Source organism: Nannospalax galili, unplaced genomic scaffold (genome assembly GCF_000622305.1).
Source record: "Nannospalax galili isolate Female #2095 unplaced genomic scaffold, S.galili_v1.0 scaffold707, whole genome shotgun sequence".
Classification (NCBI taxonomy): domain Eukaryota; kingdom Metazoa; phylum Chordata; class Mammalia; order Rodentia; family Spalacidae; genus Nannospalax; species Nannospalax galili.
This window is the reverse complement of record NW_008356263.1, coordinates 380,112-392,691: the sequence shown is the minus strand read 5'-3', so window position 1 is coordinate 392,691 and position 12,580 is coordinate 380,112. Positions and strand designations below refer to the sequence as shown.

Below are 12,580 nucleotides of genomic sequence, written 5' to 3'. Positions count from 1 at the left end.
TTTTTTTTGGGGGGGGGGGGATGAGGGCTAGGGGAAAATTTGAGACAGTCTCATATAGTTCAAGCTGGCCTAAAACTCACTATGTAGTGGAGGATGACCTTGTATGTCTAATTATCCTGCCTCTTGATCCCAAGTGCTGGGACCAAGGCATGGACCATCTCATATATACAATTTGTTAATATTTTCTCCCATTCTGTGGGCTGTTTTTCACTATTTTGACAATCTCTTTTTTAAAAACATTTTTTATTTATTACTTCTATTTTATGTGTTGCCTGCATATAAGTGGACGCATGTTGGGCAATGCTCGCAGAGGTCAGAAGAGAGTACTGGATCCCCTAGAACTGAAGTTATGACAGGTGTTAGCCACCATGTGGATGCTAGGAATCGAACCTGGGTCCTCTGTAAGAGCAGACAGTGCTCTTAACTGCTGAGCCATTTCTTCAGCCCTTGAGAATCTCTTTTGATATACAGAAGCTTTAAAAAAATTCATTTTTGGTTGGGGAGGGGGGAGGGTCTTGCTATATAGCCCAGGATGGCCTAGAACTCATGTGTCAGCCTTTCAAGTGCTAGGATTACGATTATAGGCATGTATAGCTAGAAGGGTTTTTTGTTTTGTTTCGTTTTTTGTTTTATTTTTTTGAGACAGGGTCTCATTGTGTAGCACTGGCTGGCCTGGAACTCATTGTAAACCAGGCTATCCTGGAAATCACAGAGATTTGCTTGCTTTGCCTCCTGAGTGCTGGGATTAAAGATGTGTGCACACCTGGCCCTAGAACCTTAACTAAAAGAAATTATTGTGCGTGTGTATGGGTGCAGGCATGCCACAGAAAATGTAGGGGTCAGAGGACAACTTTAGAGAACTAGTTCTCTTCTTCCATCATGGATCTGGTGATGGAACTCCAGTCGTAGCTACTTTGATTTCATAACTGCTTTTATCTACTGAGGCACCTAGTACTCCCTAGAAAGCTTAATTTGATAAAGTTCAACTGATGTAGTTTTTCTTTTGGCATAATATCCAAGACGCCAGTGACAAATCCAATGTCATGAAGCTTTCTCCTATGGTTTCTTCTAAGAATTTTTTGTTTGTTTTGAGACAGGGTTTCACTATATAGCCCCAGCAGGCCTGGAATTTGCTATGTAGACCATCCCAGCCTGGCCTCTTGATCTCACAAAGATCCACCTGCCTCTGTCTCCTGAGTGCTGGGATTAAACGTGTGTGCCACCAGGCCTGACCCTCCTAAGACCATTATTGTTTTAACTTTCATGTTTAAGTTTTTGAAACATTTTGAGTAATTTTTTTTTTGTACTTGGTATAAGGTAAGGGTCCAACTTCATTCTCTGGCATATGGATATACAGTTTCTCAAATATCAATCCAATACTAGGATTACATGTATGCACCACCATGTCCCTAGCCTTTGTTGAGATTACGCCTCCCTCATTAAATGGCTTTGGCATCCTAAAAAGTCATTAGATCATATGTACCACTGTGCAATGACATATTTCTGGGCTCTTTATTCTATTCGGCTTCAATGTCTGACTTTTTAAAAAAATATTATTTTTATTTTATGTGTATGCATGTATTGCCTGCTTGTAGGTAAGTGCACCCGTGTTGTGCAATGCCCTCAGAGGTCAGAAGAGGCTGTTGGATCCCCTGGAACTGGGGTTATGAACAGTTGTTAACTGCCATGTGGGTGCTGGGATTCAAACCTGGGTCTTCTGCAAGAAAAACCAGTGTTCTTAACTGCTGAGCCATCTCTCCAGCCCCCATCTGCCAGTACCACACTGTTAGGGTACTACAACTTTATATTAAGTTTTTTGGGGTAGGGTTTCACTGTGTAAATCTGACTGGCCTAAAATTCACAGAAATCTGTTTGCCTCTAATGAAAGGTGTGCACCATCATGCTTGGCATGTTCCATAATAAGTTTTGATAATCAGAAAGTGAGCCAGGCATGGTTGTGTGTGCCTTTAGTCCCAGCAGGCAGAGGCAGGTGGATCTCTGTGAGTTTGAGGCCAATCTGGTCTACATAGGGAGTTCCAGGCCAGCTGGGGCTATAGGGGGACCCTGTCTCAAAAAGACAAAAAAGAAAAGAAAATCAGAAAGTGTAAGATCATTGTCCAATTATGTTTTCCAAGATCCTTTTAGTTTCTGAGACAAAAACAAAACAAAAATCCCCACACCAACCCAGGCACGATGGAACACATCTTTAATCCCAGCACTCAGGAGGCAGAGAGAAGCAGATGTTTGTGAGATCTAGGCCAACTTGGTCTACATTGGGAGTTCCAAGCCAGCCGGGGCTACAGGGAGAACCTGTCTTAAAAACCAAACCAAAACAAAACAGTAGACTCTATATAAGGGGCTGGAGAGGTGGCTCAGCAGTAAAGAGTACTAGCTCTTACAGAGGACCTGGGTTTGGTTCCTAGCATCCATATGGCCCGAAACAACTATCTATATAATTTGTTCCAAGGGATCCAATGTCCTCTTCTGCTTCCAGAGGCACTGCATGCATGTGGTGCACTTATATACCTGCAGGCAAAACATTCATACATGTAAAATAAAAATTTTAAAATTTTTTTAAAGATTCTGTGTGAATTTTAAGATGGATATTCCTGTTTCTGCAAAAAAAGTCATTAAAATTTTGATTTGAATTACATGGTATCTATCACTTTGTACGTTATTTCAATATTAATAATTCTTCTGATCCATGAATATAGATATCTTCATTTTTCATTTTTTTTGTCTTTTTGAGACAGGGTCTCCCTGTAGTCCCAGCTGACCTGAACTCACTATGTAGACCAGGCTGGCCTTGAACTCACAGTGATCCGCCTGCCTCTGCCTCCAAAGTGCTGGGACTAAAGGCATACGCCACCACACCCGGCAAATATAGATACCTTTTTATTCACTTAGGTTGTCTTTAGCCAGGGTCCTGTTGTGTGTAGCTTAAGCTGACCATGGACTCAAGGTCCTCCTGCCTTGGCTTCCCAAGTGATTACACATATGCATCACCAGACCTAGCCAGGTGGGGCTCTTGCTTAAGAGTTTCTCCTATTCCCTTCAAGGCTCTAAGCAAGCATTGTCATCTCATCATGGTAGATCAACAGATTGCCTATGTGGAATACAGATTTTCTTTTGAAGGAACAGAAGAACTGGGACATCTTTGTTCTACTTTCTTAGTTTTCAGCTTAGCAAACACAGTGCTTGTTATAGATTTTTAAAGATCACAGTTAAAACTAGCCATGAGCATATATATACCTGTGGTACTAATACATGAGGGGATGAGACAGGAGAAGTCTGAGTTTGAGGCCAGCCTGGGTAACACAGTGAGACCCTGTGTTGTTTTTTTTTTTTTTTTTTTTTTTTTCTTTTTTCTGAGATGGGATCTGCTAGTCAGGCTGGATTCAAACTCACAATCCTCCAAAGTGCTGGAATTACAAGCGTGTACTGCTATCCCCAGGTTTTTGTAGAATCTTTAAGGTTTTTCCCTAAAGGCTGTGCCGTCTATAAACAGATACCTAGGGGGAGAAAATTGTGTGTGTGTGTGTGTGTGTGTGTGTGTGTGTGTGTGTATGTGTGGTTTTCTTTTGTTTTTTGAAATGGTCTTGTCAGCTGGCCTGTAGCCTCAGCTGGCCTGGAACTCTCTATGTAGAGCAGGCTGGCTTAGACCTCACAGAGATCCACCTGCCTCTGCCTCCCAGAGTGCTGGAATTAAAGGCATGCACCACCACACCTGGAATAGTTTGGTTTTTAAAAGATTAGTTTTAGATTTATATGTGTGTGTATGTACCATAGTGCATATGTGCAGACATCAAAGGACAACTTGCAGGAGTCAGTTCTTTCCTTCCACCATGAATGTCCTGGAGACTGAATTCAGCAAGCACCCTTACTTATGGTACCATCTCACTGGCTCCTGACTTGTTTTTCTTATGTTAAAGGAAATCATTTATTTTATACTTTCATATCCAGTTTTTTAAAAAAACACAGTTTAGGGTCTGAAGAGATGGTTCAGTGGTTAAGAGCACTGGCTGCTCTTCCAGAGGTCCCAGGTTTGGTTCCCAGCATCCACATGGTAGATAACAACCAACTGTAAACTCCAGCTCCAGGGGATCTGATGCCCTCTTCTGGCTTCAGTGGACATTGCACACATATGGTGCACTTCTATGCATGAAGGCAAAACACTCACAGACATAAAATAAAAACAAAAATACTTATTTTTAGTCCTTTATTTTATTTATTTATTTATTTATTTTTTTAGATATCATCAGTTTATTATAAAAGGGAGGCATGGAAATTATTTACGTGATGAAATATTTCAGAGCTTCAGTGGAATGGGCAGCTTTGTGTGATGCCATTTCAACAGTGCTTTCAGTCTACATACTTCCCAAGAACATCACTGTCTCTAAATAAGAAATAATCCTTGTCATCTATAACTACTTTGGTGCCTCCGTACTCTGGGAGAACTTTGTCTCCAACTTTCACACTAACTGGTTGAATCTCTCCGCCCTTTCCTTTAGAGCCCAGCTTCTACTGTTCCTTGCAGTACTTTTCCCCGAGACTTTTCTGGAAGCGTAATGCCACCTTTGGTGACAGTTTCAGCTGCACTCCTTTCAACCAATACTCCGTCAAACAGCAGAAGAAACTTTCTAAATGCTTGTCCAGCCATGACTCTGGCCGCCGCAGCCTGGACTGTACTTTCATGCCTTCCACTGTAAGGAGAGACCTGTAGTCTGACCCAGGGACACGTGAAAAGGCTGCACAACGTGCTCTAGTACTTTATTTTTTATGTGTATGTGCTTTGAGTTTATGTGCACCATATGCATGCAAGAGGTCATGGAGGGGAGAAGAGGGCATTGGATGGATTTCTGGAACTGGATTTACAGACAGTTGTAAGCTGCCACATGGGTGTTAAGAACCAAATCCCAGGTCCTCTGCAAGAGCAGTAAGTGCTCTTAACCACTGAGGCATTTTTCCAGCTCCCTATATCTTATTTTTAAAACTGAATTTATAGCTGGGTGTAGTGGTACACATCTTTAATCCCAGCACTTGGGAGGCAGAGGCAGGTGAATCTCTGTGAGTTCAAGGCCAGCTGGTCTACATAGTGAGTTCCAGGACAGCTGGGGCTACAGGGGGACCCTGTCTCAAAAAGACGAGAAAACAAAACAAAACACCACTGAATTCATGCTGGGCATGGTGTCTCACACATGTAACCCCACCACTAAAGAGGCTGAAGTATAAGGAATGCCCTGAATTCCAGGTCAGCCTGGGCGCTGGGTGTGGTGACTCATACCTTTAATCTCAGCACTTGGGCTGAAGAGGCAGGTGGATCTCTGTAAGTTCAAGGCCAGCCTGGTCTACATAGCAAGTTCCAAATCAGCTGGAGAGATGGCTCAGCAGTTAAGAACACTTGCTGTTTTTCCAGGGGACCCAGGTTCAATTCCCAGCACCCACATGGTAGCTAGCAAAGATCTATAACTCCAGTTCCAGGGGCTCTGACACTTTTTTGGCCTCTGAGGGGCACTGTGCACATGTGGTCCATTTACATACATGCATGCAAAACACACACATAAAAGTAATAAATAAAATATTTAAAAAGACAAAGCAACAATAAATACATGAATAAATCTGAATTTACGATTACCATCTACCATGCTGTGCAATATTATCTGTAAACATTTCCAAAGACTGAAGTCTACTCATTCTCAAGTTACTCCAACAACTGAATATTCACTGTAGAAAGTTTACCTACTCCACATCTCCTTTGCCAACAAATTCTTTAATTTACTGTTATACATTATAATAAGAAGCTGTTTCTTATGTACTTCCTTATATTGGCTGAATAGCTTCATGCCTTTGAACAGTCCAGTCCAGAACTCAGTTTTTTATGTTAATAAAGAGCTCTTTAATAGAAAAAGAATATTAAGTCTAAAAGTCATACCACCCCAAACATACCTGATCTCAGTAAAGAAATATTAACTCACTTTTTAATAAATATTTTTATTATTTTCTAATTATGTATATATCTGTGTGTCTATGCACATGAGTGCAGTGCTGGAGTTACAAGCTGCTGTGAGCTGCCTGACATGGGTGCTGGGAGTCGAACCTGGGTCCTCTGGAAGAGCAGTATGTGCTCTTAACCACTGAACCATCTCTCCAGTCTTTAACTCATTTGTTTTAATCACCAAAAATGTTTTCCTAAGCCAGGTATGGTGGCATACACCTATTAATCCAAGCACCTGGGAGACGGAGGTAGGAGGATCAGGAATTCAAGGTTATCCCCCACTACATAGCAAATTTGAGGCCAGTCTGGGATACATGAAACCCCTATCTCAAAAAATCAAAAAAAGGGACTGGAGAGATGACTCAGATCTTGAGCATTTACTTGCTTTTCCAGAGGACACATTGTCAGGTGGGTGGCCTACAAGTTGTAACTCTAGCTCCAAGGAATCCAACACGCTCTTCTGGCCTCTGGATATCTACACACACACACACACACACACACACACACACACACACACACACACAAATAAAAATAAAACTTAAAAAAAAATAGGGCTGGTGAGATGACTCTGGATAGAAGCACTTGCCATGTAATCCTGATAACCCCGTTTGGTGCATAAACCCCACAGTGGAGTGGAAGAACTGATTTCTAAAGGTGGTCTCTGACCTCCACACATGCACCCTGCTGCTGTACTGGCACTCACCTATGTACTTCACACACACAACTAATAATGAATTTTTTTAAAAAAGGAGGGGCTGAGGGAACTTAAAGGGGAAGAATATTTTCTGTATTTTGTGATGGCTCTTGAGCGTATAAAATTGACAGAACTTTTAATGGTTTTAATTAATTGTGCTTAAAGTATACTTCAAGGAAATAATAGCTTTGTTTGTTTGAGACAGGGTCTCACTCTATGTCCTAGGATGGCCTGGAACTCAATTCATGAGAATCCTCCTGACTCAGTCTCTCAAGTGATGCAGTTATAGATATGAGTCACAAAGTCCAGCTTTAAAGAATTTCTTTAAAAAAATAATTTAACTTAATAAACTTTTCCTTTAGAACTATTTATTTTTTTTTTTTTCAGCTGGGCATGGTGGTGCATGCCTTTAGTCCCAGCACTTGGGAGGCTGGATCTCTGTGAGTTAGAGGCCAGCCTGGTCTCCATAGTGAATCCAGGCCAGCTATGGCTACCAGGAAATCCTGTCTCAAAAAGACAAAAAAAAACTATTTTTTTTCTTCTTTTCAAGTGTTTTTGTGTGATTGGTGTGCATAAAGATATATACATATATGTGTATATTCATGTTTGCATATTTGTTGGCACTTGTGTTTATGCAGATGCACATGCTTGTGCTTATGGAGGGTTGAGACCAGTGAGCATTTTCGATTGCTCTTCCCTTGTTATTCTTGAGGCAGAGCCTTTAATCAAACGCAGAGCTTGCTGACACAGTTAGTCTGGTATTCAGCATGATCCAGGGATCACATCTTCACCTTCTGAAGCTGGAATTACAGGTGGGGTATGTGAGTTCTGAGGATCTGAACTCAGGTCTTCCTGTGTATGTGTGGCAAGTGCTTCAACTACTGAGGCATCTCACCAGTTCTTTAGAACTTCTCAAATCTTTTCCTGGTTTTCGTTTGTTTGCTTTATCTTGTTAAGACAGGATGTGATGGTTAATTGTTTTGAAAATATGTATATTTTAAGATTTTTATGTGTATTGAGTATTCTGCCTGCATGTATATCAGTACATTATGGGTGTCTGGTACCCATGGAAGTCAGAAAAGGGTGTCAAATTCCTTGGAACTTGATTTAACAGATGGTTCTGAGCTACCATGTGGGTACTGAATACTCAATGTGGGTCTTCTGCTAGAGCAGCAAATGTTCTTAACCAAGGAGCAATTTCCATCCCTGTGATAGTTTTTATTTGTCAACTTGACACCACCTAGAGTCACCTGGGAAGAAAGTCTAAATTGAAGAATTATCTGGATCAGGTTGGCTTGTGGGCAAGTCTGTGGAAGGCTGTTTGGATTGTTACCTGATGTGAGACAACCTAGACCACTATGGGTGGCACCACTTCCTGGTTTGGGGACCTGGACTGCTTAAGAGTACAGAAAGCTTACTGAGCAATCAAGCAATTAGGGATACAGTTGGATCAGGTTGGCCTGTAGTCGTATCTGTGGGTGACTGTCTTGATTGTTAATTGTGTAGGAGGATTTAGACCATTGTGGGTGGCACCATTCCTAGGTGAGGGGTCCTGAACAGTTTACGAGAGAAGAAAGCTAGCTAAGCATCGAGCAAGTATGTATTCATTTCTCTCTGTTCTTAACTATGGATGTGCTAGGACTATCTGCTTCAATCAAGCTGTGGCACTATGACTTCCCTACTATGATGAACTGTAACCTAGAACTACTGAAACAAACCCCATTCTCCCCTAAGTTACTTTTTGTCAGGGTATTTGTCACAGCAACAGAAATGAATCTAGAACACAGGTTCTCTTCATGTAGCTCTGGCTGGCATGGAACTGGCTATATGCACCAGACTAGACTCAAAGTTATGGCAATCTTCCTGTCTTTGCTCCTGAGTGCTGGGGCTATAAACATGCACCATAACATCTAGTTCTCTTACATTCTAAGCTGGGGCTGGAGAGATATAGCTCAGTGGCTAAGTCTGAAACCTTCTTCTGATCTCTTAACAGCACTGCATGACACGGGTGCACTTAAATGCAGGCAATACATTCATACACATAAAATAAAAATATGTAAAAAAATTCTCTCTAAGCTTAGAAAGTCCTCCTGCCCCTAGAGATTTAATGAATTTTAATATTTTTTTTCTACTAGTGAAATTTAAAAATATTTGATTTGGGGCTGGTGAGATGGCTCAGCAGGTCCTATCATGCCTGATGACTTGAGTATGATCCCCAGAACTCATGGTGGAAGAAGAGAATGAGAAAACTGACTTCTGAAGATTGTTCTCTGACCTCCACGTGTGCTGTGGCACATGTGTAGCCCCCCAATAATGAATAAAAAATTTAAAAATATTTAATTTTAAATCTATTAGACATTTACTTTGGATTTTTTTTTTTTTTTTGAGACAGGATCTCCCTGTAGCCCCAGCTGTCCTGAAACTCACTATGGAGACCAGGCTGGCCTAGAACTCACAGACATCCACCTGCCTCTGCCTCCCTAATACAGGGATTAAAGGTGTGTGCCACCACACCTGGCTACTTTGGTTTTTAAAAAGATTTATTTTCATTATCTTTAGTTATATATATGTGTTTTATCTATGTTTGGGTATGTACATGTGGGTGTACGTGTCCATGGAGGCCACTGGCATCAGATAGCCCTGGAGCTGGAGTTACTGGTGGTAGTGAGCCACCTAATGTGAGTGCTGAAGACTGAACTCAGGTCTTATGGAGGAGCAGAAATTACTGCTAACCCCACCATTCCAGCACCCTTTCTTTCTTTCTTTCTTTCTTTCTTTCTTTCTTTCTTTCTTTCTTTCTTTCTTTCTTTTATTATTTTTATTTTATGTGTATTCGTGTATTGCCTGCATATACATAAGTGCACTCATGTCGTGCAATGCCTGTGAAGGACAGAAGAGGCTGTTGGATCCCCTGGAACTGGAGTACGGACAATTGTTAGCTGCCATGTGGGTGCTGGGATTCGAACCTGGGTCTTCTGCAAGAACAGTCAGTGTTCTTAACTGCTGAGCCATCTCTGCAGCCCTTTTTTTTTCTTTAAACAAAAAAACAAGATTTATTTTTTTACTCTCTCTGTTTTACTTGAGAATGTGTGTGTGTGGGGGGGTGTGCACCCACAGGGGCCAGAAGAGGGTGTCAGATACCCTAGTTACCCAAAGTGGGTTCAGGGAACTGAACTCGGGTCTTCTGGAAGAGCAATAAGTACTCTTAACCACTGAACCATCTCTCCAGTCCTCCTATCACTGATTTTTAAGTGAACCTTGGAGACGAAGGGAAAGAAGGAACTCAAGAAAGGTGCGACCATAGGAGACGGGTATTATCGAGGGAGAAATGGGGAAAATGGGACATTTTAAATGAGGAAACCATGGCAGAAGGGTTAGACAATAAGAAAGAGAGAGGAGAAATAATAATGACTAGCTAGTCTTAAAAAGTCAGAGGGAACCATATTAGTCCAACAACCTACTGACAAATTATACATACATCATCTCTACATGAGTCCATGTGTATAGCTAAAGGCTACATAACAAGAAACAGTGCCAGACAGGAGATACCTTCCTCTGAGTTGTTGGCCAGGGTGGTCCAAGAGACTCCCAAAATTACTCAGGTGATTGCCACAGCCCTTGATGGCCTCCCAGAACTTGAAGGTAAGACTCTACTGTTGAAGACAGAACATACTTTGGACACAGGATTTGGAGCAATACAGATGCACCTGACCTGAAACCACTTCCCCTGAAGTCTAGCTCCCATAGCTTTGGAAAGCGCTATGAAGGTGCCAAGGAAAAACAACAATGGATGATCTAACACCAGCTTCAGGACCAAATAACCACATCAGTGGCCAGCACAGCATACATCAATGGTGCAGTAGTGGCACTTTTATCTTGGGGGCAATCAGCAGTTACCTAATTTGACTTAAAAGCCCGCTCAAGGGAGGAAACTCAAGTGTGGTACCATAACACAACCTAATACACATGGCTGGAGTGGTCATAGGTCTTAGAGAAAACCCAAAGACTGTCACATCGCTAGACTAATGGGATTTCTTACTATGTGCAAAATATGGATCCTTATATTCACAAACAAATATCCCAGTCACCACTCATCAAAGAAGCTCATTTACTATTAGCAAGTACCACAACTGGTTACACAGGGACATTGTGAATTGCCCAGACGTAAGTGACTCATCTACAGTGCAACCTCTACACCTAAGGCTCCTGGAACATAGGACAAGGATAATAAAGAGGACACTAATGAATCTCTCAGTTCTCAATAATGAAGCTCCCTCATATAGCAGAGGGCCAGGAACACAAAAGGTCAAAAATAGCCAAAGTATAGAGATCAAGAGTCTGCTGAATAATAGTCCTTGGACAGGGTCCTGTCATTAAACTTCACCCACCCAAGGCTTAGGGACCATCTAGGAAGGGGGGGTGGTGGTAGAAAGATTGTAAGACCCAGAGAGGAGGTGCATGACCATATGGAAACAAGAGTCTTACAAGCTCCTGGGAACCTCCTCATGAGGTTCAGCATACAAGTCCCATGCAAACTCAGGCAGACAGTAACCCAGCACAGAACTGAGAAAAGGAACAACAGACCCCAATCTTATATGAAGGAATGATGACAACTAATTGTTACTAGATGAAGAGCTGATCTTCATAAAACAAGGGACTCTAGATAGGTTGACTGGACTCGGTGGACAGACTTGCACTGGGAATGGCTTGGAACACTGACAACACAGTGGACCTTAACAGGGATGACAGAGTGTATGGGCTCCAAAGGCAGGGCTATGGGAGGGTGCCAGTGAAGATGGGGGTATAAAGATGATCAGGATTGTTTGAAATGTTCTGTGTGAAATGCTTTATAAATTCAGTCTTCCTAAAGCAATTTATTAACTTCCTTATAAATTGCTTTATCCTATGATTTAACTGTTTGTATCCTGAATTCTGTATTATGTTTCAAATTTGCGTTGTAACTACATTGAAACCATCCCTTAAAATAAAAAAAAGAAAAAGAAAAAAAACAACAACAAAAAAGAATCATCCTTTCTTTTCTGATGTTGAAAGACTGTTATAAAAGCTAATATCCTCACTTCCCTCTGCTTCCCTGGGCCTGCACCACCCGCCGCGGGCCTCTCTCCTACCCACAGGCCTCTCCCTGGGGTAAGTCCATTGCGCCCTCTGCGCCTTGACTCCCCCAGCCCCATTCACCCTCCCATCTCCTGCTTTGTTCCCTCTTCCGAGTTTGGGCCCTGCCCCATTCCTTGTCTTGGGGCCCCAGACACCTGGGGAACCAATACTGCTTCCTGATCCTTTTCATCCAGACCAACATAGTGCCTTCTCTGGCCCCCAGGAGCACTGCTTCTGGACCTGGCCCCGCCCTCACCTCCCTCTGCCTCCCTGGGCCTGCACCACCTGCCAGCCTCTTTCTGGGACACAGGGGCTGACCTTTCCTCTTCCTGATCCTTTGCATCCAGACCAACCCAGCTTCTCAGTGCAGTCCCCAGGAGTCCTTGGGGCCTCTTCCCGCCCCCATCTCCCTTTGCATCTCTGGGTGGCACAGCCACCAGCTGCCCTAGACCAGCATCTTTTCTGGGCCAGGCTCCCAGGCCAGTCCAACCCCCAAATTCCTGAGGCCAAAATCGTTCCTGGAGGGATCCAGACCTTAGGAAAAAGTCTGAAATCATCTGACCCTCATCTGAATTGGGCCTCTGTGGGAACTCCTGAAGACAAAATCAATCTGGCCACTCCAATATAAAATCAAAAGAGACAACTGGAAGCTTAGACAAACCAGCTTTTCATGCCCAGAAATTAAACCACAAAGACTCATAAAGTTCACAAAAAGAAGTAGACCTAAACTTGAAGGCCCGAGTCTCACACAAGAATCAGAAACTACAAAAGAAATT

General features: G+C 42.4%; 1 protein-coding gene and 1 pseudogene across 3 annotated transcripts in view; both read right to left on the bottom strand.

Annotated features, from left to right (window-relative positions):
* The window catches only part of CUNH20orf194 (chromosome unknown C20orf194 homolog), a 257,297-nt gene that overhangs the window by 74,791 nt on the left and 169,926 nt on the right, over positions 1-12,580 (bottom strand). The window lies entirely within an intron of this gene.
* LOC103751118 lies at positions 4,363-4,689 on the bottom strand (annotated as a pseudogene).